This window comes from Columba livia, chromosome 7, assembly GCF_036013475.1.
Source record: "Columba livia isolate bColLiv1 breed racing homer chromosome 7, bColLiv1.pat.W.v2, whole genome shotgun sequence".
Classification (NCBI taxonomy): Eukaryota; Metazoa; Chordata; class Aves; order Columbiformes; family Columbidae; genus Columba; species Columba livia.
Genome location: NC_088608.1, coordinates 19,686,744 through 19,710,037, shown reverse-complemented (window position 1 = coordinate 19,710,037; position 23,294 = coordinate 19,686,744). Strand labels below are relative to the sequence as shown.

The 23,294-nt window shown below is 38.7% G+C and overlaps 1 protein-coding gene across 10 annotated transcripts in view; it reads right to left on the bottom strand.

The window, feature by feature from the left end:
- The window catches only part of CSRNP3 (cysteine and serine rich nuclear protein 3), a 107,816-nt gene extending 88,279 nt beyond the window's left edge, over positions 1–19,537 (bottom strand). For 2 of the 10 annotated variants that reach the window (XM_065069694.1, XM_065069698.1), the window contains exon 1: positions 18,979–19,000. The gene's annotated coding sequence lies outside the window, so the exon portion shown is untranslated. Of the gene's footprint in view, positions 1–2,226; positions 2,389–18,611; positions 18,914–18,978; positions 19,001–19,055; positions 19,077–19,250 lie in introns of those variants that run through there. The other 8 variants (XM_065069692.1, XM_065069695.1, XM_065069701.1 and 5 more) reach the window with 7 other exon arrangements.
- Positions 19,538–23,294: the final 3,757 nt, after the last annotated feature.

The following is a 23,294-nucleotide window of genomic DNA, read 5'->3' as shown; positions in this document are numbered from 1 at the left end:
ATTTTTAGCCACCAAAAGCCAAATCCATCTGCAGCAGCAGTGTTTCCAAGGAGACAGAATAATTTAAATACACGTGGAACTAGATCTCCATTTTCATCAACTCCTCTCTGTTACTGGAGCTGCTTTAAGTCAGATTTCTCATTTGATGAAGAAAAAATCAAAGTGACTGGAATACATAGATTTGAGATTGTAATTTAACAGTTGTGCTTATGCTTTCAAGTAGATATCCATTCCCTACAAACAACAAATGTTAGGATGCAACTCATCTATTTTCCAGGTAGTATTATTTAGCAGTGTTCACATTCCAGTATTAAAAAAAAAAAAAAAAAAAAAGATACAGTTCAGTCTTTTGGAATAATTTTGTGAATTGCTGACATTAACTGTAAATTATTAATTTTTTTGATTGACTACTTGTTTAGCAAATATGTCAGGTTCCATGCACTGAAGAAACAGCTAGGAGAAAACTCCAGATGCTTGTAGCCAGTAAGGTGTATAAATAAGTAGACAGAGGACAAAGCTTCTTCCAGTCCTCTGTAGTACTCAGAGTTTTATTGACCTTGTCCGGGTTTTCTTTAATAACATCACTTAAATGAAAACTAAATTCCAGTGGTTTAGCTTTATAAATGTATTTTATGACTATATACTCTCAAACTGAGCAGAAAGCTTCTGATATTTTCCTTTATTTCAGTACTATATAAATGGACTGTGACAACTAAATAATCCCATTATTATATTTTCAGTGCAGTATAAAGAATAACAATTAATTACTTAAAAACTAATTGCTTACAGGATAACATTCCCAGATTTTCTATCAATGGATTAATTTAGAATACAGTATTCAAAATACATGGACAACTGTAATGGGAATTAAACAACTGCTTTATACTATTTTAAAAAGGAACCTTTTCCATAAAACGTATATACTGATAATTGCTTATAGGATATTTTTTAATAATACATTAACTTCAAGAAACTCCAGAAAAAAGTCACATTAGAAATATACAGTGGCTACCTAATTATCTTAAAGGAGGTACAGCATATACTCAAGAGGTTAAATTCATCAAATATATAATTATCTAAACCAAAATACTTCCCATAATGATGCTATTTCCATCACTATTGTGAAGTAATACAAATGTCTGATTGCTTTAAAAACAAAAACCCAAACAAAAAACCATATAAAAACACCCCACCACAAACACACACCTCTATACACCGGCAACAATTTACAATTCCAATGTTTATTTCAGAGAAGATTTCTGCTTCAAACCAGCAAAACAAGGTCCTGTAGCTTAACAATCATTTACTACATGTAAAACGTAGAAATAAGTCAATAGAGAGCCGACACATTGAAATCCTTGCCCCAGGTAGGCAAATATCAAAATCCCCAATCCTTTCAGTGGGGCCAGGACTTCTGCCTGTAGTCCTGTATGCTCAAATAACGTGGCTCGATAAATGCATTATTTTCTGTACCAAGCAAATTATTTACTACTTGCCATCCCCAGCATCTCTGAACTAAGAGCTGCAGGTAGCATGTAAACTCAGCAGAACAGCTTCCATACAAGCCATTTCAAGTTGATCAAAATTCGTACATAACTGCTGTAAGTACTACAAGATTTATCTGTCTTGTACACATCATTTAATTATATGCATCATGCTTTCTCTTTTTGACAAAGACAATACCATGACTAAATTACAAACTAAATTTATTACAAACCTAAAAACAATGCAAAAATCCACAAAAAGCCTTTAAGAGTTGCTCTGAGGAGCCATTTTAGTGTATGTTCAACACTAAATAAAACACATGCAGTTTTAGAAGCAGTTTAAGTCCTTTTCCTATCCAAACTCAAAATACTTTTAGATCTTTCAGCACTATTTTCCAGCTGGTAGCATATAGTGGAAATACTCACTGTTCAAAATACATCATACAAAAGACCTCTCTCCCTACAGCTTACTGAACAACTTCAGCATCAGGAGACGCAATGCCTATAGTGTCACATGTGAAAGTTGTCAGATAGCATCAGGCATGCCTGTGATTTCACCGCCTATAGATCTCACATCGGTTGAAACCTCCTAGGCAGGAGAAATAATAACCTGAAAAGCTGCTTCAAAGTCATTAATGAGGAACAAACAGCAAGATGCTTGCACATGCATTATTTACAGCCAATAAATGTTGTGGCAAGGATCAAGAATAACTCTTCAGAACAGGAATTTTTTTCACCTTACCTGTAAATTGGGTTTCTGTGTTTCAGCTCCGTCAGTGCAGACTGAGAGGTTTACTCCCCCTTTCTACATCCATCAGACAGCAGTCTTCCAATAACTGAAGTCATCCTGGCATGCTCTGGAACATGCTCTCTCCCTCAGTTCCCACTCCCCACCCCCATCTGCATGCTGGCAAAATAGGAAAACAGCAAGGAGAACACAAAACAAAAATCACATCTAAAAACCAGCTTTAATGAGCTACTTAGTAATTAGCAAGGACGCTCTGTACCGAAAAGTAATAAAATATAAAGACAAGAAAAATCTAAGTCTATTAATAACTTTCAGCTCCACTAGTGAATAGCAGTTCTCCCTTTTAGCTCCTTTCTATAAGGAAAAAAACAAGCAAAGAACTGCAGGAACATAGTTATTGCCTGGATACATTATTAGAGACTGACTATGAGCTGCTATGTATTTAAAAAATTTTGTAATTATCAAAACAGTGGTGTTTTCATAAAAAGCAAGAATCTGAAATCTCAGTGCAAATTAGAATAATTTAGGGATGGATACCAGTAATTTCCTACTACACCACCTTTTATTTCTGCTTGAGGCAGTATTTATGAAATACCTGAAATAATTACCAGATGTTTTTTCTTGAAGTTCTACATATGTAAAGCTCTACCCATGTAATCAGCGCATGTGCATTTATTTTACTGTCTTTATAATATAGTAGCCAAAATCCAATGTGCTGTGTGAACTTTGTCTACACAAAACTTTCTACGTAAATAAGAATTCAAATGTAAAAAAACAACTGCATGAACAATTTTCAACTTGTGGGCCTCAAGTATAGTAAGTCTATTATAGCCTCTTAAATCTAGTTGAAAAAATGTTTGCCAAGATTAGGGAATTTTTGTTTTCTATATATCCATATAAATCAGGTATCAGCTCAGCTCAAGACAACAGCATCAGATTTATCCTATGACAATTTAATTAAAATCAAAATCAAGAGTGAGTCTTCAGCCTTAGCTAAGATAACATTTACTGCCTCATCAAAGCATTTGTACTCCGGGATTTCCCCTTCAAAGAAAAACATTATACAGCAGAAGCTGACAAATACCTTTGTGTTTACAAATTTGAACCTTCAGCTATGGTTTGCCAATAAAATTAACTGTGAATTCCTTTAAATAAGAGCATCTGTCCTCTTCACCAAGTTATTGATCTTTAACCACAGCAAGACTCTACCAATTAGCATACTTTCACTGCAAAGTAATAGCCGTTTTAGCTTCTGAAAAAATTAGCTGTCAGTCTTGTAATAGTGAACTGCCAGTGGATTCTGTGCATAACGTTCAGATTCTATCTTAACAAGTAGGTGTTTTTTTTAATCAAATTACCTCAGTTTAACATGAAACCTATTCCTAGATGCCCAGAAAAATGGAAATCCATTCCTGCAAGCACTGAAAAACTAAAATAACTATTAGGATTTCAAATCCAGACAATCAATACAGTTTTCTTTAGTGGGAATGAACAGTGAGGAACACCAAGGAAAATCTAAATGGACATTTTGCCCTTGTAAGTAAGTGGCTGGAAGACATCTTCAACTTTTTCATCTGTAGAAAGAAATTTGAAGTTGAGCACCAAGGCTTCATTTCTCATCCAGCCTGACTGTTGAGGGAGATGCACAGACATATAGAATTGTAGTCTAATAACTGGATTCAATAAAAATCTTTTCAATACAGATGGAAGGTGCAACACTTCCAGCCCTGAAGCACTATTAGAATAGCTAATCACAGAGAAACAAGCAGCGCACGCAAGTAAATCAGAAAACCTTGCAAAATCTGCTATGAAAAAAGGAGGTTATTAACAACAAAAAAAAATCCCAACACCCCTAAAACAGTCCCAGAATGAAGCAACCCTAATACAGCCAGTGTTTCTCAAATAAAACACAAATAGCCTTGCTACAAAAAATGATTAAGGAGGCTGATGTTGCCCCTGCACTTTACAAAGCACTGCACACACAAGCCTCACCAGCAGAGCGATGTCTGTGCAATCCCTGTAAACCACAGTTGCCATTTTCTTTAGAATTCTATGTAACATTCAGCCAGCCCTTGTGCAATTCTCCCTGCTTTGTATATCAAAAATTAAGTAAAGCCATTTACTTGATAAATGAATTTTAAATATATGAAATTCACTTCTGCTACTACAGTATGTCAGAGGGCTGAGGACATTCCCATGTGCCAGAAGGGGAGCTCTGGCTGCCTTGGCACAAGTCCAACTTACAGAGGGCCCACCTGGTGGCATTGGCCAAGGGAGCAGCAGACCCGCTGTGAGCCTGCCCACCCTTCCCCAGGGCACTGCTTTGAAATTTGGCCTCTTGCCCCCAGCCCCTGCCTGAGCTACACTACCCCTCTGCTGCATTCATGCCTGGACCTGGCCAGGCCCCACCTTGACCCAGAGTCTGAGGCGGGGACCTCAGACTTATTGCTCACTACAGGCTGGACACCAAGCTTGGCTCAGGCTGATGGCCGTGCCCAGGCCAACCCACTCAGTCCTACTGGGCTGCCCTCAGCTTCTGGCTTCACCCACTGCCCTGGCTGCTCCCTGGCATGCAGCCTGAACCTCATCATTCATCTCCAGAGCCAGCACCTGCAAAGCCTTCACAATGCTTTCTAGCTCCAAAGTGCTATTATTGGACTAATTAATCACATGTACACAGAGATGGAGAAAGGGAAACTGGGTCCCTTTTTGAATCCAGGTTTGTACCTAGCCCCTGCTGTGACTCCAGTAATTAGTGGGTGTGTTTATATTCATTTGGCTATTTCAAAACTTTTTTTTTTTAACTTCTCTATACTTAATACTACTTACAACATACCATTTTTTTGTGTTTGTTTCTTTTCTCTCCAGAGCTATTACACTGGACAAACAGAAGGCTTCATCAGGAAGAAGATTCCTGTAATGACTTTCTTCATTTCTCCTTTCCCTGATTACATCTATTGCTACTAAAGTAATTGCTTTAATTTTCTCTAACTCCACAAAAAAAAATGACACTTCTTTTGGCAATCCTGTTATGAAGGATAATATACTACAAGATCACTTTCTTCCTGAAAAAGCTTCAGTGCAAAATATTAGAAAGTATATAAAAGTTACATCTCAGTAATCCACTGTGCTTTCCCATATAATGGTACTGATGGAGTAAAATAAAAGAACGTAAGTAAGTTGAAATCAGAAACTGCGAGACTGCCCTAGTCCTTTGGCTAAATCTATGGCTGTGCCATCAGGGCTGACGTCAGTTCCGAACTTGGGCTGATTCATTACAAACCAATCTCACTTCAGGTTTCACTAGCCACTCACGGTTCTTTGTAACATCCAGGCTTATCAGTCAAGATATTTACTTCCCACTCCAGAGTTAATGATAAGATATGGTAGACACAAATTTGAAAAGTGCTGCACAGACCCACAAAAGATGAGCAAAATTATACTGATATAGTATAATACAAGTTATGATGATGATTAAAGTACACACTGGTGGATGCTGGGGAAAGAAAAAAAAAAAAAAAAAGGAGAAAAGTTTATCCTAACACTTCGCAGTATCACAGTATGTCTGGGATTGGAAGGGACCTCAAAAGATCATCTAGTCCAATCCCCCTGCTGGAGCAGGAACGCCTAGGTGAGGTCGCACAGGAACATGTCCAGGCAGGTTTTGAATGTCTCCAGAACGGCTCCCTGGGCAGCCTGTTCCAGTGCTCTGTCACCCTCACTGAGAAGAAGTTTCTTCTCAAATTTAAGTGGAACCTCTTATGTTCCAGCTTGATCCCATTACCCCTTGTCCTATCATTGTTTGCCACCGAGAAGAGCCTGGCTCCATCCTCATGGCACTCACCCTTTATATATTTATAAACATTAATAAGGTCACCCTTCAGTCTCCTCTTCTCCAAACTAAAGAGACCCAGCTCCCTCAGCTATTCCTCATAAGGGAGATGCTCCACTCCCTTAATCATCTTTGTTGCCCTACACTTTAGAAAACCCTAATTGTAAAGATAAACTGACAGAGCTTAGTAAATAATTAGAACCTCAAACAAATTTATTGTATTTCATAACATACACTGGTAAAACTAAACATAATCCTTCCCACAATATCTACTTCGAGCCTCTTCCTTTAGCAGAGCTAATTGTTCCACTCCCCCACTTTGGTAGGCTCTATCAGTGGTCCAGTTATCTTTCTCCATAGGTCTTATGCTTTTTTACCTTTTTTTAAATTAAAAAAAAAAAATATTTGCAGCTGTTCTATTTTATCAGATTATTTTCCTCTTTCTCCTTTATTCTATCCCATATTTTGTCCAAACTTGCTTTTTTAGCGCACATCCCAGTTTCCTTCCTAGAACCACAAAGGATTTACTTAAAGACAAAAGAGGTAAAATTCTTTTACACTATATTGATAATAAAAATTGTTTGCAACAGTGTTCTACATCAAAGAGGATCCTCAGTTGTTAAGTCCTGCATCTGTTTTTTTGCTAGGGGCCTTTATTTTGTTGTTTTGGGTTTTTTTGGGGGGGAGAGGCAGAAAGGGGAAGAGGCACTCCATGGAGATTCATGCAACATGGGACTCCCAGCAGCCAACCTCAAGTTATGTAACTGTGTGACAGCTGAGCACATAGTTCTTCATTAGAAACCAGTTACTCTAGATCTCTTCCATCAAGTGTGAAATCAGCTCTAACATACAGCTTAATGAAGACATTGGCAGAGCTTGATACTTATAGAAAACTACAGGCAGACATTTGAGATCGTTACCTCTTTGCTCAGTGTCATTAAGAAACATGCCAGCATGGTCCTGAAGCAGAGTAAACGCTGACAGAGAAAAAAGAAAGCGACAAAGGAACCATGTATGACTTGCTGATGTGCACTCAGGGGTGGTTCCTGGAAAAATCCTGTCTGGTCAAAAGAACTGGAACCCATTGATGTTTGATTATGAAACCCACGTGAAGGTTTCCTCAATTTGAAGCTGCTGTCATTGCAAGGTAATTATTTATGACTTATGGCTGCAAACAAATGGAGAACTGAGGTTTCTTTCTCCCAAATGGGGGACAGATGCCATCACCTACTAGCCTTAGAAATCTCTCAATTCATGTAGGATTCCAGTAGTCCAAAGTTTAAATAGTGGGAAGCTATCAAATAGGATGTGGGTGATACAGTTTCCATGAGTCTCTGAATAAACTAGAATTGTGCAGTCAGAAATAGCAACGTATTAAAATGCAAAAGCCATACAACAAGTTGTATTGGCTACAATGCCCTACCGACTAAATTTAACGAAGCCTAAGGGATGACTATCAGGGTTGGAGAAGCAGCTGGATAATTATGGGTGATGCACAGTGAAAACACCTCACCCTATAGTTTGAAAATCAAAATTGCTTCAGGAAAGAAGAATAGGATTACTTTACCACAGCATTCGTACATTTTTACTCATTAATAGAACTTAACACTTCTGTTATAATAGGTAAGTTTTTCTTTACTCCTATATAAACAAAACCAAAACAATTTCCCCTTTCCCCTAAATACGTGTATTTATATATGTAGTTTGTGTAAAATCAAACTAGAAACCTCCATGAAAATAGTGCCATTTGGGAACAAATCTCGGGGCAAAATTGTGAAACATATTCAAGGCAGGCTAATTTTCACCTCTTAGAAATGCAAGTTACATAAATTTCAACTTCTTGAGACTCCCACCCACTTACCAACATCCATTTATGCTCCTTCAATCAACTCAAGAGTACAGTCATCTGCCTTCACTGAGATCAAAAGTGGTATAATACATGACACAAAAGAGAGAAAAGGTAAGCAAAGAATTCCTGTACGACAGTAGACACAGATTTTCATTAATTCATATATAACTATCTTATAAAGCAGATTTCTAGCATGGAAATTATTTCCAATTTCACTTACTTACATAGCAACAACTAAGTCAGTAAGTTCTTCCCCAAAATCAAATATTGACTTCTTGTAACTAAATTATAGTACACAAACCTAAAACATCAGACTTTATGGTTCAAAAGAAACTTGTTTTTAATGTGGACTTCATGACTGAAAGACAAAATTAAGCCAACCTGAAGAAGTTTACTAATCCAGTTTTTATTTGCTGTAAAAAAAAATTATTGGTTTTCAGCCATATCTGCTCCAGTAAGAAGCATAATGCTGGCACAGCACTGTCAGAAAAAAAAAAAAAAAAAAAAAAGAGAGGTATTACCCCTTTTGGAAGAAACACAGACACAGAATGACAGCTAGCTAAGGGAAGAATACCATTTTTCACAGCTATGACAGGCACCTTATGAGATTTTACTTAGTCACCACAGCTGAGTACCTGAAAGATTAATAAGGGTTCTTTTTCTTTCTGCTTATTTTGCAGGTTAGATGAGTTTCTTCTTTTATTTATATTCCTTCTTCCTTTACTAATGCACTGACTTGATGAAACCTTTATGCTGATTTTAAGTCAATCCAGTTCTGACCTAGCTGGCAATTATGCATAAGAATGCCTGAAGAAAAAAAAAAACAACATGCTTCCACATGTCCCAGGTTGCCTGGAGATTTTAATTATTTTATTAATAATTACTTTAATAAATACTAAAGACCATACATGGAAAGTATAAGATATATTCCCTCCTCTCTTTTCCAGATCATGAATAAGGGATTTATTTATGAAGGAACTACAACATTAGTTTTTAATATCTACATTTCTGTCATGGGATCAAAGTTCCTATTCAAAAGCAAGCACAGTTTACATGGAATGCTCACGTTAACTGATTCCTACAGATGTTGTTACTAAACCTGCATTTAGAGAAAATGCTTTAAATTTGATTTGAGATTGTATGTGCATGTGTGTGTATTCAAATGTTCTTGGAAGTTTATTAAATAATAAACAGATATAATAAATATTTTTGGGTTTTTTTGACAGTCTTTAGTAGTTCTTTCAGAAATCCTCATTGCAGAGGGTACAACATAATAAAACTTGCAAATACATAAATGTGGGAAGTTGAATATTCTGAGCCTAAACAGCTATGTTGCAGTTAGCCAAACAGCTAATTTAGACAGGAAAGGTAGAAAAACATTAAGAAAGGGATAACACCAAAATACACTTCCTCCAAACATCTGATGCTGGCCCCATGTTAGCATTGTAGGCATCTCTCATTTTTCAAGGGATAAAATTTAAAAATGGCTTAATTTATATTTGAGAAATTATGCCCTGTGTGCTACCATCCTGATTTCAACCATATGCACAGTCTCCTAGTCTGCTTAATTTTGTTTTTCCCTACACCTTTCTGCTCTCTCCACCCAGCCCAGCTTCATGCATGATTCTACAATCACCCTGTCCTCAGCCTCACATATTGATCGCATTCATTTTAAAGGACCCTTCTATCCCTGCACAGTTAATACTGAGGGGATCACCCACAATCAGTCCACATACCTTAATAGAGAGCTCATGAGACTATACTAACATCTGAAAGTCACCGTTCTTCTGTATCAGATTTTGGATTTTCTGCATAACTGTATGCCAACCAGTTATCAAAGAAAATGGACCAAATGGTGAATATGGTCCTCAAGTACATTATACAAGCATAAAACATTTTTTTCATAACCAAATTTCTGGTCAAGAAAACCCTAATGTTGCTTTACATTTCTACCAATACAACTACTACATTTTAAAACACACTTGTGCAAAATTTAGTTCCTGAAGCCATTGAAAGAGCTACTCCTTTATCCCATGCACACTTCTAAGAAAGGCACTGATAGTACTCATTGCCTATCCTCAGTGCTGCACATGCACAACTCACCAAAACAGGGAAAGAGAACATTTGAGTAAATCGTGTCCAGCCCATAAGGACACGTAACTAACCAGTATTTACCAGTCTTTCAGTAATGGTGCTTTCTTGGAGCCACTCTTTACCTGTTCCATTTAGTTTTTTATAGTATTTTTTTAAGACCATAATTAGCTCTTTAAGGTAAAATTCACCATGGTACACACAACAGAGATAAGAACTTACACATAACATAGGCACTGGGTAAAGATCTTCAATCTTAAAAATTATCAGTACACCATTAAATTAAGCTGTTAAATTAAAAAAAAAAATATAAAGCTTGTAAGCAACAGAACTGTTAAAACAAACACACACTTTTTTTTTTTTTGAGGGGGGGAGCAAGGTGGGGGAAACCCTAAAGAACTTATATGAAAGATCAGTTGCCTTTTCAGAAATTCAGAAGGTGCTTGGTTTGTCATGCTCATTGCAACAAGAAAGGTCATTATTTACCTTTTTGCTCTATCATAGCTAAGGTGGAGTTCAAAACATGGGTGCATAGTTTTGCTGATAATTTAAAATGCATTCACTCCTCAAGTGATGTGAAACCATACCAAAGAAAAGTGTTCTGCAAACAATCCACCTGTATCTTCACATACAAATTTGCAAAAGCCTTCTAGAACACTCACTTGGAAAGGAACAGGAGTCTGGTCCCTATTTCCAAAACAACTTGTGAACGAGAAAGCCCACATACCCCTCCACACAATTGAATAGCCCAAAATTAGGTTAATGTTATGCCCCTTTTCATCCAATATCACCCAAAAGAAAAGAGAGACCACTCCTTAGCACTATGTTCCTGAAATTACTTTATAGCCTGTTAATTATGGTACCTTTCTGGAAGATGCAGGTATAGATTTGAACACGTTCAGGCCAAGGAAAGAACAGTAACCATGTCTCTCACTTTCTTAGGACATGCTCTCAACTACAATAAACAAGTACATGTCTATCATTGGCAAAAGAGAAAATCCTGTTAAGAGTCCGCCCACAGAAGAGGGATCAGTACTTTGGATTCTCAGTGCATGCAGTTGCCTATACTCTAAAGCAGCTCAGATATTCAGACATCCTACTGTGCTATATCCATTTCAGCAAGGTGGTAACCCCAGTGAAATGTGGGATGACTGAATTTCTCTCTGAATATTTTGCAAGGACACAAGCTCTATTTTCTATGCTAAAACCACTGTATGTATTAATTTAAAAGTTACTGCTGCAGAGAACCACCAAATTGATTTCCTGAGTTGCAAATGCCTTTTTAATCACCTTCAATGCAGCAGCAGGCCTGCAAGAAAATGCTTAGCAGAATCACGAACTTCAAAGGAACCATACCAACAGAATGTCACGGCTGGCAATGAAAAGCAGGACAGTAGAAAGCAAGCATGGGGAATTATTAAAAAAACAAACAAACAAAAAAAACCCAACAACAACACAACACCACCACCACCACCACACAAAAAACAAAAACCCATTTTAAGACACGTCTAACAATGGAAGATAAAAGATATTGTCACTGAGCAAAGATCTGTCTTTTCAGACAGATCAACTTCTGATGAGAAGTCCTGGACGAAACCCGAAGTCGCATTTAAAAACAAAAATAATAATTTCTCATAAATTGTTAACCCTTGGTTAGGAACAATTTTTAAGACAGTGGCAGAATCTGCTCTCTTTTGCATCATTGTGAATAGATTACAGTTCTGGCGAAGTCAATGGACAACTGAAGCTGAAGGATGGGCTTTCATTCTCAGAGTCACAAAGTCAGAGAGTCATATACAATGGAAGTCAGTTAAGCTTTCCTATATTTAGAACTTGTTAGCTGTGTTTATATTCTGTAAATCTGTGTAAAGGAGAGGTATATGTTAGACAATGGTCCATTTTAATCTCTACAGTTTTCCTACTCTTATCTTTTACAGATGTTCTTAGACAAGCTTGATCAGAATTGGTCTTAAAATCTGGCCAGGCAGGTAGCAATATCGGGTAGAGTGTTTAATCAGTAATATGCCAGTTATTGACAAGAAATCCAGATAATGGTCAACACAGGGGCTATTCCAAGTCTTTAAATTACCTTTATGAAGCACAAAATGTGTTGGATTTTTTTAAATCAGCATTTTTATCAGACTACTCCTAAAAACCATACCGAATTCATTACTTCCCATCATTAGCTGTTCTTAAATTTAATCCACGCTATATTCTGGAGACAAATGTAGGAATTTTCTTTAAAATCCCTATTCATAATGGAGGTACAGGAATCAAAGAACTTCTGAGGGAGAACATCAGTCTGATCATGCACTGACACCTAGTGAATACCTGCAGTTAAGAAATCCTGCTGCTTACCTTCTCATTACCCATGCAGGATAAACGTTACAAATACTTTAATGCTGATGAGATGTTTCACATACAAGCTGCTTTTCCCTTCTTCCAATTAGAGAGACATTAGGATGGGCAGTATTTCTGGTATACTAACATGAGAACACAAATACACGCTACGCAGCATCTGACATGCTCAAAAAACGGGTATGTCCCAGTCAGTACCTCATTTTATTTTTCATCCATGACAGCCTAGTGACTAGCACATAGCATGTCAATGAGATCAGCCAGACAAACAAGTTCTTTAAAGACAAGATGTATTTTGCAAGCCTCCATCCCCACTTAGGGAGTCAGCTGGCTCCACACAGATCACAATTGTTTTGTTTCCATTATGTAGCAGATGGAGATTATCTGAAAAGCCCTTAAATGTGAACGGCACATGCTGAGGAACAGCGAAGACTGCAACCAGAGGATTTATAGCCGAGAACAGACTAGGGTCAGTGATAATGTCATCGCATTGTCACTCCTCCTAATGCATCTCAGAGACACAGAAGCTATCTGTTTGACCTATTGATCCAGCTTCATGCAGAATCACCAGCCCCACATCCTCTCCATACACAATGGAAAATATCTGACGTTGCAACTCACAACTCTTGTTCTCAAGCATAAAGCCCAAGCTATAGTTACTATCTTTTCTCTTGAATTCTCAGGGAGCACTGGACAAATTAGTCAGTGAAAAACTGCACTACCTAGTATTACAAGCAAACCCAGAAAAAAACAGTATCAAAATAAACCTTCAAGCTCTTATAAATGGGTTGAGGTTGCTTGGGAGGCAGGGAAGGAGGTAGTATGTAGTACACTGCCAGATGCTATTAGTTGCCATAAATCTTTGCAGACTCACTTTCAAAATTCCAGTTTTCATACCCTTATTTTCTTGAATTCCTGAATGTAAGGATGCTCCAGGGTCACATACAGCATTCTGAACGATACACCACTGCAGGCTATAAGCACTTTTTCAACATTAGCACTGTATTGACTTGAAAGCTGATCTTCATGAGAAGGGTGACACAGAGGTCTCAACTACGTGCACCTTACTGTGCTTAATCCACCTCTGAGAAGGCCACTGCAGGGGAGAGACAAAAAACAAACAAACCAACCCCACAGACCACACCAGTCATTTCAAAATCTCTACCTTCACTTGAAAAATCCAGGACTGTTGCACATTTCAATACATACAGGGTGTTCATGCCTAGGTCTGGGTACAAAGCTCAGCTTCCCTCTCATATACACATTATATTGTCATAGCTATCACACACAAACAGGTGATGACAGCACTAGTGAAAAAATCATTTACGAACAGGTATTTGGATGAAGTTATTACCACTGAAATATCCTGTACAGTACTTCTCCAGCAGAACTGCGTGTCTTTGGATAAGTAGCTTCAGCAGCAGAGATCAATGTGGTGGTTTTTAATCTTCATGATTCCATAATAATCCTACATGTATGTGTGGTGACAGTGGCAGGGGAAGACAGAGGTCTCCCAGCCCAAACCACATGAAGACCAGCAGGTCACTGGCAGCAGACTTCACTTTCGAAATTTGCTTTAAATGCATCTCTACATTGCCTTTCATGTCATGAAGATTATCTATCTTAGTTGTACTATTCAGAGGTTTTTACAATGTAAATAGTAACTGCCTAGTTTACCCATGCTGTTTGTTTCAGTAACTACGTCACTCCCATTTTATCTTTTTTTACCAGTTCCCCCAAAAAACCCAAAAAGTAATGGGGGTGTGGAGGGAACTTGACTAATTCCAATTGGCTTATATTTTTGGAACAAGTGCTCAGCTAGAAAAACATCACCACCTCAGCAAACATACCTAATTTACAGAAAATGACCCATGCCCTAAGCATGGTTACATAATTATAGGCTTCTCCTGTAACTACATCCCATATCACCTGTGTATTCACCTGAGAATGTGAGAGATACAGACACACACGAAACCACACAAGATAATTGCAACTGATGATGAATTTTACTTGATGAATCAAGCACTGTATTTTAAGTTTCTTTCATTAAAATGTATAGGTCCATTTAAAAAAAAAAAAAAAAATTATGAATGCATCCAGGAAACAAGTCCAAGCCAAAGTAAACTTTAGCAGAAGCCAATGAAAATCCTGAGCAACTTTAACTCTCATTACTTTTTATGTACATATACAATGTTCACAAATATATACATACAAAAATTTATATGCATATAAAATGGCCCCGTTTGTCAAGGCTTCACCTGAAAGATGACACATTTACCATGCTTATCACTACAGTAAGCCTTCACAAGTTTTCCACCATTTCTTATCCTATGTCAAAAATGAGAACAAGTAACTGTATTCTTGTCAAATAGGAATTTATATTTACAGGTAATCTTATGGGCAAAACAAAGATTGTTAAGGGAGAGATGGGACAGGGGGACAGCAGGATGCCTGATCAGCTTTCATGGACCAGGATTTCTTCTGTAATAAAGAAAATGTATACCCCCTCAAACCATATACAGTATTCTGCTTTGCAGATCAAAAATCCTTGTTGCCATGGGAACTGCACAAAAAAAAGCCAGTCATGACATAGCAAGGCTATAACAGAAACATGTCTGCTGGGAAATTACCATTAGTCCAGGTTTTCACGTCAAAAAGCTTGCATATTTTCAAGCTGAAAATGAAACACTTCTTCAAATCTTACTTCAAAACACTCCTTCCACAAATATTTTGCATATTTTCAGTAAAACAAAGAATGCCCTAACGATTTACATTGTTCAGTCCATCTATACATAGCACAATAAAAAGATCTTTCAAAAAAAAAAAAACCAAACCCCACACACACATCAAAAAAAAAAATAACACAGAAAAAAACCCACAACAACTCAAAACCTAAAATATTTGACAAGAAGCACACAAAAATGAATAGTGCATAAGATAGACTGTATAAAGCAAGATTTATAATGGAATTGTTTAAAACAATATTTCAAGGTTAGTTATACATGCAATTTGCCCTTTGCATCTTTGTTCTCCCCAGGTAACAAACAGCAACATGTGATTACTACAACAGACTATCATTCCTTTGAGAAAGATATTGACATTTCAAAGCAAAGTAAAAATATCAGTATCAAACCTAGTCATGCAACTCCCACTTGAATACAAACTGTTCCCAGAAGCACGAAAAAAAAAATCCAACACGCTGATCAAAGGATCCATGTAATAACATGAAACTCATGCTATCAAACATACCCTTTTCAGCACCCCATTATAATCTTATAGAGGTGCTAGATTTATTTTCCTGTCAGATATGTATACGATATAAAATGTTTCAAGAAGACCACATTAAAAGTACTACACAGAAATGCTGGTAAAATGATGTGACCTCTGGTCGATGTGTGGATTTGTAACATAACAATGAAGTTGGGAAGAACCCTGAAGAAAGCAGTTTTGCAGAACTGTATCTACAATAATTGCTTTTGCATGTTGAAGCAGTCTCAATTCATATTTTATAATAATTTTTTCTTTTAACAAAATACATTTTTTAACATTATAACTACTTAATTATCAGATTATGGCAAACTACTTCAAAAACAAACCTTGGAAACTGAATACAAATCTTATCTGCAGACTGGTTCATAGTTCCATGTAGCTCTGCAGAACCATTAATTAGGAAATACATTCTTTTTTATCTGTTCTTAAACACATACTTTTTTATCTATTCCAACAACACTTGCTTATCAGAGACAGGGCATTATACAGAATGTAGAACCACTGAAACCAATTAGTTTTGATTAACTCTTCATTTCATCCCCCTCTCCAGAGCACAGATTAGGGCAGCTGCCCACAAGTTACCCATGCCCATTCTCTTTTTTGCCCTAGCCTGCATACCCTGGCACAGAACCGCACAGGTCTCACAAAATGCTTGGACAAATCATCACATAACTGAGGATATTCAGAGGAGTGGAAGTCACTCCCAATGGAGAGTGTACTCACCTGGAAAATGCAACAGGCACCAAAGCGAAACTTGCAAATGTATTTAAATTGCTCTCAAGAAGTCAACCAATTTACAACAAAGTGAAACAGTTAAGCATGCAATACTTTTCAAGGTAAAATTTTATATTAGTAATAGTATGGCATTATTAATTTGACAAGTTTTTACAGTTCGCAAAAACAGAAGTGTCTTTTCCTCAGAGATGACTGGTGAGGCAGAAGGGCTGTGAGATAAGAACACAGCTAATATACAACAAATTATACTAAAAATAGCAAAAAGGCATTATAATATTTGACCTTCTAGATAATTTTGCCTGTATGTACGCCAGTCCTTCATTTAACACTGCATTTATTCGATGAGTCAAAGTATTTCAGTAATACGGATGCTCTGCTTTTCTCAGACTGATACAGCTGTTAGGCAGACATCTTTGCTGCCAGGGACCTCCAGCTCACTGTGTCTCTAAAGCAGTCACTATCAACCGCCTGTAGGAGATTACTCTCTTTATATTTACCTGTTTAGAAAAGAAACCAAACCACAATTCAGCTTCATTCACCCCGTTCTCCACTTTGAACAAATAGATTGATGTATTACATGAGCACTGCATCATCTATCTGTGGTGAAAATGAGCTGCTACTTCTACTGCACCATCAGCATGACAAATACCAAACCAGGCTGTATTCTGATCTGTAGCCTCTTTACAAGGCCATTTGTTAACGAAGTGCAACAATTTACAATACTGGATGTATGTTGTAACAACCCAATTACAACCTCCTGCAGTTGCGTATTGCTAATTTTCACTCCCCCTGCACCAGCCGTTGCTATGCAATCACAAAGTCAGAAAATAATTCTAAATTGTCATTAGAACGACCTGACAATCCAAAATCTAAACAGTAAGGCACAAGACATAAAACAATGATAAATTCACAGTAAGGTACCACTGCATGCTGCTAACACTGCTCAGTCTATTAAACAAAGAAGGGATCCCACAGAGTGAAGTATCAGAAGCAGCCAGCCTACGTTCAAGTGGTTTATATTCCAGAAATCTGAGGCAACCTAACCCAACTTACAATTAGATTTCTCTAGGTTCAGCCAGACTTACACCACACACTGCAGGAAGTTCTGCTTATTTTATCATAAAAGCTAGATAGATCTGAAAAGCTACATCTAAGATATCTAAAAATATATTAACATAGGATGCTTAGTCACAAACAAAGATAAATAGAAACAATCTCCGAGTTCTCTAGTTTTCCTACTTTTTACTGCATTCTCTGTCCTAAACAACAGAAGAGATTTTTAGTAAGTCACCTTTAACTAATGAGGTATGTTGCTGGGCTAGCCTGAACTATGCATCACACAACAAACACAAAAATAATATATTAAATGCCACAGTTAAGAACAGGCATGTAGAAATGGCAGATCTTTCCTTTTGGTCAATTTCTAAAAGTGTTATTTTAGAAATCACAATTATTACAGCTTGCTTTCCTCTGACAAGACTAAACAGCACAGAATTTGTCACCCTAGGGTTTGCCCCTCTGGCACCTGTGCTCCTGTGTCTTTATTTACTTTACCATTTACTTTACCAAATTTACAAACTTCTTAGAGCTTTATTTTTTCCCACACATACTATGTAAAAGAACCATTCTCCAATTTGCACGCAGATGAAACAAAGGAGACAAATGTGAATGTGCAATCATTTATGGTGGACTTGAGTTAACAAGTCTGCCTCTAGTAAAATACATCCTCATTCAGAACACTGCAAAATCAGGTGGGTACAATTCACCAGTACAAGTGAAAGAACATGGGAAACTGAGCATGTCCTGAAGCAACCTGTTTAGCTTTATGAGTTTGTGCCAGCCCCCAGCCAACAATTTGCTTTTCCCGCCTACTTAAACCAGAAGGCAAAAAAAAACAACTGGTGACATCCAGAGCCAGAGCTTGCTGTGCTAGGCAGGTTCCAAATACAGCTTCTCAAAGAGGACTAGCACAATCTTGCAGCAGCACAGGATTTATCCAGAACCACGTAGTATATAGAAAGCCCATGAAACATTCCCCATTTATGCCGCTATCCCAGCAGACAGCTGTGGCTACACCAGCTATGCCCGCGCAGCCCCTACACCCAGCACTGTCACAGGACAGCGTGGCACTTCACCAAGGGGCTCCGAGCCGCTCGGCACAGCCGGAGGCGGAGCAGTACCTGCAGCCCCTGGGGAACAGCTAAAACCCATGCAGCCCTGAAGGGGCATCACAGGCCACCTCACCTCGTCCCTGTATGCCTCGGGCATCACAAACACCAGGAAGGTCAGTTTTACAGGCGAGGATCCGGAACGCCTTCGATTTCCACACAGCTGCTCCCTCTGGACCATTTACAAACCCCTGGTACGACTGGAGTTCGTGCTGTTCCCCACAAAGAAACCCCCGGCTGCTGGGCTAGCAACGGGTGCACCCTTGCTCCACAGTCTCCTCGGCAGTTACACACACCCAACGCGCCTAAGGGCCCTCACGTGAAAAACTGTTGTTTCAACTAATCCTGCCACCGCCGAGGTTACCGGTGCTACGCGGGCAGTCACGAATAACACGACCACCAGGAACACTTGTCTCCCGGCCCTCCACCGCCCGCGGACAGACCTGCACGCGGCGCTTCCCGAGCCGGGGAGACCCCCCACGGCTCCCGCAGGCCGCCGGCTCTCTCGCGCCGCCCTCACCTGCCAACGGCCGGGGCCGCCCTCGCCAGCCGTTGGGCCGGGGCCGCCGCGCGCCGCCTTCCCGGGCCGCCCGCAGACGCGCCGCGCGGCCCCCGCCTCGCGCCCGGCGCTCGCTGCGTCCCCCGGCAGCCAGCCGCCCCGGTACGCCCGGCTCGCGGCGCCCTCGCCGCGCGCCGTTCCTCGCTCTCCGCTTACCTGTCCCCGGCGGCTGCAGACGCGGGCGCGTCCTGAGCCAAACGGCGGCCGCCGGGCTGGAGCGGGCGCTCACCACCTGCCCGCCCGGGAGACAGCCCGCAGCCGCCGCTCCATGCCGCGCCTCGCCCGACCGGCCCAGCGGAGGATGGGGCGGCGCTGGCCGAGGCGCACGGGCGCGGAGCGGCCGGGGAGCGGCGCTGTGCCGGCGCTGATGGGGCCGCGGCAGCTGCCTCCCGGCAGGAAGCGGGGAAAGCCGCCCGCGCAGTGCCGCCCCGGCCTCCGGGAGCGCTCGCTGCGGCTTGGGAACCAGCCGCAGGGAAAGGTTAACGGGGCTCCTTGACCGCTTGTTTCTCCCACGCCTCAGTTCAGCCCCGACTGCTGCGGGGGCGGAGGGAGGGAAGGAGGGGACGCCGGGATCCTGCTGTAACCAAGTGGATAAAATGCAGGAGATTGCTGTAGTGAATAAACTTGTGTGTAATTGGTTTTCAGTGTGTCAGCAGGTGTTCTTAATAAGGCTACAGAAAAAAAAAAAGGGAGAAGGGAGACGCAAGCAAAAACGTATCTGCTTGCCTGGTTTGAGTTCTTTTGTGGGCTTTTTTTAACTGTACTAGTTTTCTGTTAAGTATAAATCCCTGGAAGAAGCCTATTAAATACTTTCCAAATGATCTAATTCATACAAATATATGTATCTGCGTTTTCTTCAATACCTTTCCGTCCACAAAATGCACCATCCAGCCGTAATTACAGAATTTCAGATTCTCTAATCTCTTTGTATTTCAGACCCTACCCTAGCAACTCTTCTCATAGGCAGAGGTAAAAAATCTAATTGCAACACTGTGGCCTTAGAGCTTGCTACACTGGTATAGCAATAATCTTGTTTGGAGTAAATAATCTCTTGAAAACTCAAGAGAAAAAAGCTGCTCCATTTGGAAGTGTTTCTCCCGGTGTGGAGCCCACACCCAAAGCCAGCACTTCCACATCACATCCCTGAATGGGTATGTCTGGTTTTCCTGATACTCTACAGAGGTAAAAGTCTGCACATCAACAATGATTATTAGAGTTTGTGCATATTTTCCTTAGCTTTTAATTTGTTGAGAGTATATCCTACCTTTGAGGCATTACTTTACAACAGAGAAAATTTCTTTTTGGAAAGAGCACTGAAATGTGATTGCCACCTAAAAATTCAGCTCTACTGCCTTCAGTGTCAAAAATGCTGTTTTATTCAGAACCAATTCTGGCATGTTTTTTTAAAAGGATCAGAGATGACTGTGCAACAATGGAAATGAAATCTCGTTTTAATGCATTGAGAAGATAGTCATATGTCACAGTCAAAAGAAAGCCTAATGACAATTTATTTTCCTTCAGTTTTTCAGGACACTGCTTTGTGTCTCAAAGTATAGGAAGCACTGCTAGGGGAAAAGAAATACTTTTACACCAGGCATTCTCCAACGTAATTCCAAGCATCTCATGCAGGACTCTGTAAGGTGGCAATAGATTAGGTAATTTGCATGACAAGACTGGCACAATGAATACTTTTATTTTCCTCCAAATTCAAAATTCTTCTCAGTTCCATGGCTGCCACTCCTGCAATGCCTGTTCTACACCTACCTTCTGCATTCTTGCATCAGCCCTTCCATGCATGCCAGCCCCTGACAGGGAAAAGTATTGTCTGTAAATTCACCAGAGAAGTTTAAAATTTACAGTATTTTTCACATTTTAATTCCATTCAGCACCCTAAGATTTAAAAAGCCCCTATGAATTTGATGCTTTACCAAAACTTCCAGCAAAGTTTCTGCTGACTTCTACCCCTCATGTCTTAAAGCAAAATAATAAATGATAATAAATAAATTATGAATATTTCACAAATTGTGAAGTTTTTTTTTCTTATAACACAAAGATAGTTCTTCATTTCAAATGCAAAATACCATTGAAATTATACATACTGGTTTGCAGCCTTAATAGCTAGATAGTTTCTTTACCATCTGTTTTTCTAGTTGTCTCAGAATACCTGACATGAGAAGGGGGTTTAAGCATCATCTACACATAAACATTATCCTACTGTAGAATAGTTTTAAATAGGATTAATAACCTGAAGAGTGTTAAGAACAAATAATATTAAAATATTTCTGAAAGTATATGACTTCAATTTTTTACTTTTCACAATTCTATTATTATGGTGAGTTTTATTCACTGCTCCTTATTTCTAACATTTTATATATTCAGATTTTATTTTCATAGTACATCTTGAAAGCAAATAGTTTTTAGTGATGAAACAAAGACAGAACAATTAAATACAATAAAAAATGAAGTCTTTATTCTTTTGGCTCAACTGTAATGTGGTTTACTGTTCTTTATGGTAATAGCATTTTCCTGCATGCAGTTCACCGACACACAAGTCAATATTTTTGTAAAAGGAGGAGTCAACATTGAATTTTTGCTTGTGTAAGAAACACAAAATGTCCTGATGTGATCAATTATACAAGTTTGCTATTTAATTCTTGTGGAAAAAAAAAATAAACAAACCAAAACATTGTGGATCCCATATTATATTTAGAACAGTTCTAGTGCAGCATGAATTAACAAGAATAAGAACAGTCTATGTAAACAAACACTGGTAAAGATTTCATGAATAAAAAGACTACCTTGAGACTTCTGATGCAGGCAGTGCTAGAATTTTAAACAAATCTTCCCCACCACATTTCAATTACAAGTTATATCTATTTGGAAGCAAGTGCATTTTGGACTCAGTTTGAAACTTATCTCACATTAAAATGTGTGCAAAAATACAGTACTAATAAAAAAGCAGAAACCTAAAGCTACCCCATTCCTTCCTTTGTTTCTTAGTTTGTGAAGTTCTTGAATTAAAAAGTGCTATGGATAGAAAGTAACAAAAGTGACAGTGACATCAACCTGAAGATAATTCTCATTTCTTATTTTATGTACAAACTGCTGAAAAATAAAATTAAATGGTATTTTTTACAATATTTATATTTTCTTAGAAAATTCTATCCATGTATTTTTCAACAGATTAAGCAGTTTGCAACATATCCTGTACAGTCCAACTATACACCGTACAGTAGTCACTTAAAATTTTTAATGCAAAGCAAGAAGCTGTTAAGTAGCTGCAAACTATTGCTTGATGTCGTGAAAGAATGATGACCAATTGAACACTTTGTTTCACTTAACCACTGAGATATGGCTTCCCATATTAGACTTTGAACAGTGGAAGGAGTAAAATTACAGCAGCAAAGGCAAGATAAACATGCATCAGTGATAGCTTCCAAACTATCTCTAATGGTACAGAATACTTCATATTAGCTGTTGAGAGCTTGCAAACTACACTTATTGTGGTACATATTTGATGCAATAAATATTGTGCACAGGTCATTATTTGTTTGCTCAAACATGCACCACAGGATAAAATAACTATTTACATAGACGATACTTTTTTAACCAACGCATACAATGTCAACCTTGCTGAGAGCAGAAGATGGCTAAACGATACTGCAGGGTGAAGCAGAACAACTTCATAATCCTTAAATTTGGGGGATTTTTGGTAAATTCAATTTCCCAATTTCAGGTAAGCAGTTTCCTACAGAAGAATACTTAAAAATGGACTCTACTTCCCTCCGTAAATTTTGTAATGCAGAGTTCGGTCAACTACAGTTAAATGACTTATGAAAAAATAAAACATCTGTTCTATTATTGTAGACTCTATGGGACTTTACAGGCACATTAAGATTTGTCTGGATGAGATACTAGATGGATACTGTTATTAAGCACCTCAAAATATAAAGCCACCCTGAAACATGGAAGTAGTCAGACTCTGCTGCGTTGTGCGACGTCATGTTTTTCCATGCATGAACTACAAGTGCAGCATGCCTTCATGCAGATCACTTCTGTCTGTACATTATAGAGAATTCGAGAGCAGAACACCTGGTTCTCATACCCCCTTCCCCAACATAAAACCCATTTACAAAAATAGTCACATATAATAGTAAACAACCTGTGAATTAAAAAATGATAAATTCACCAACACTGATT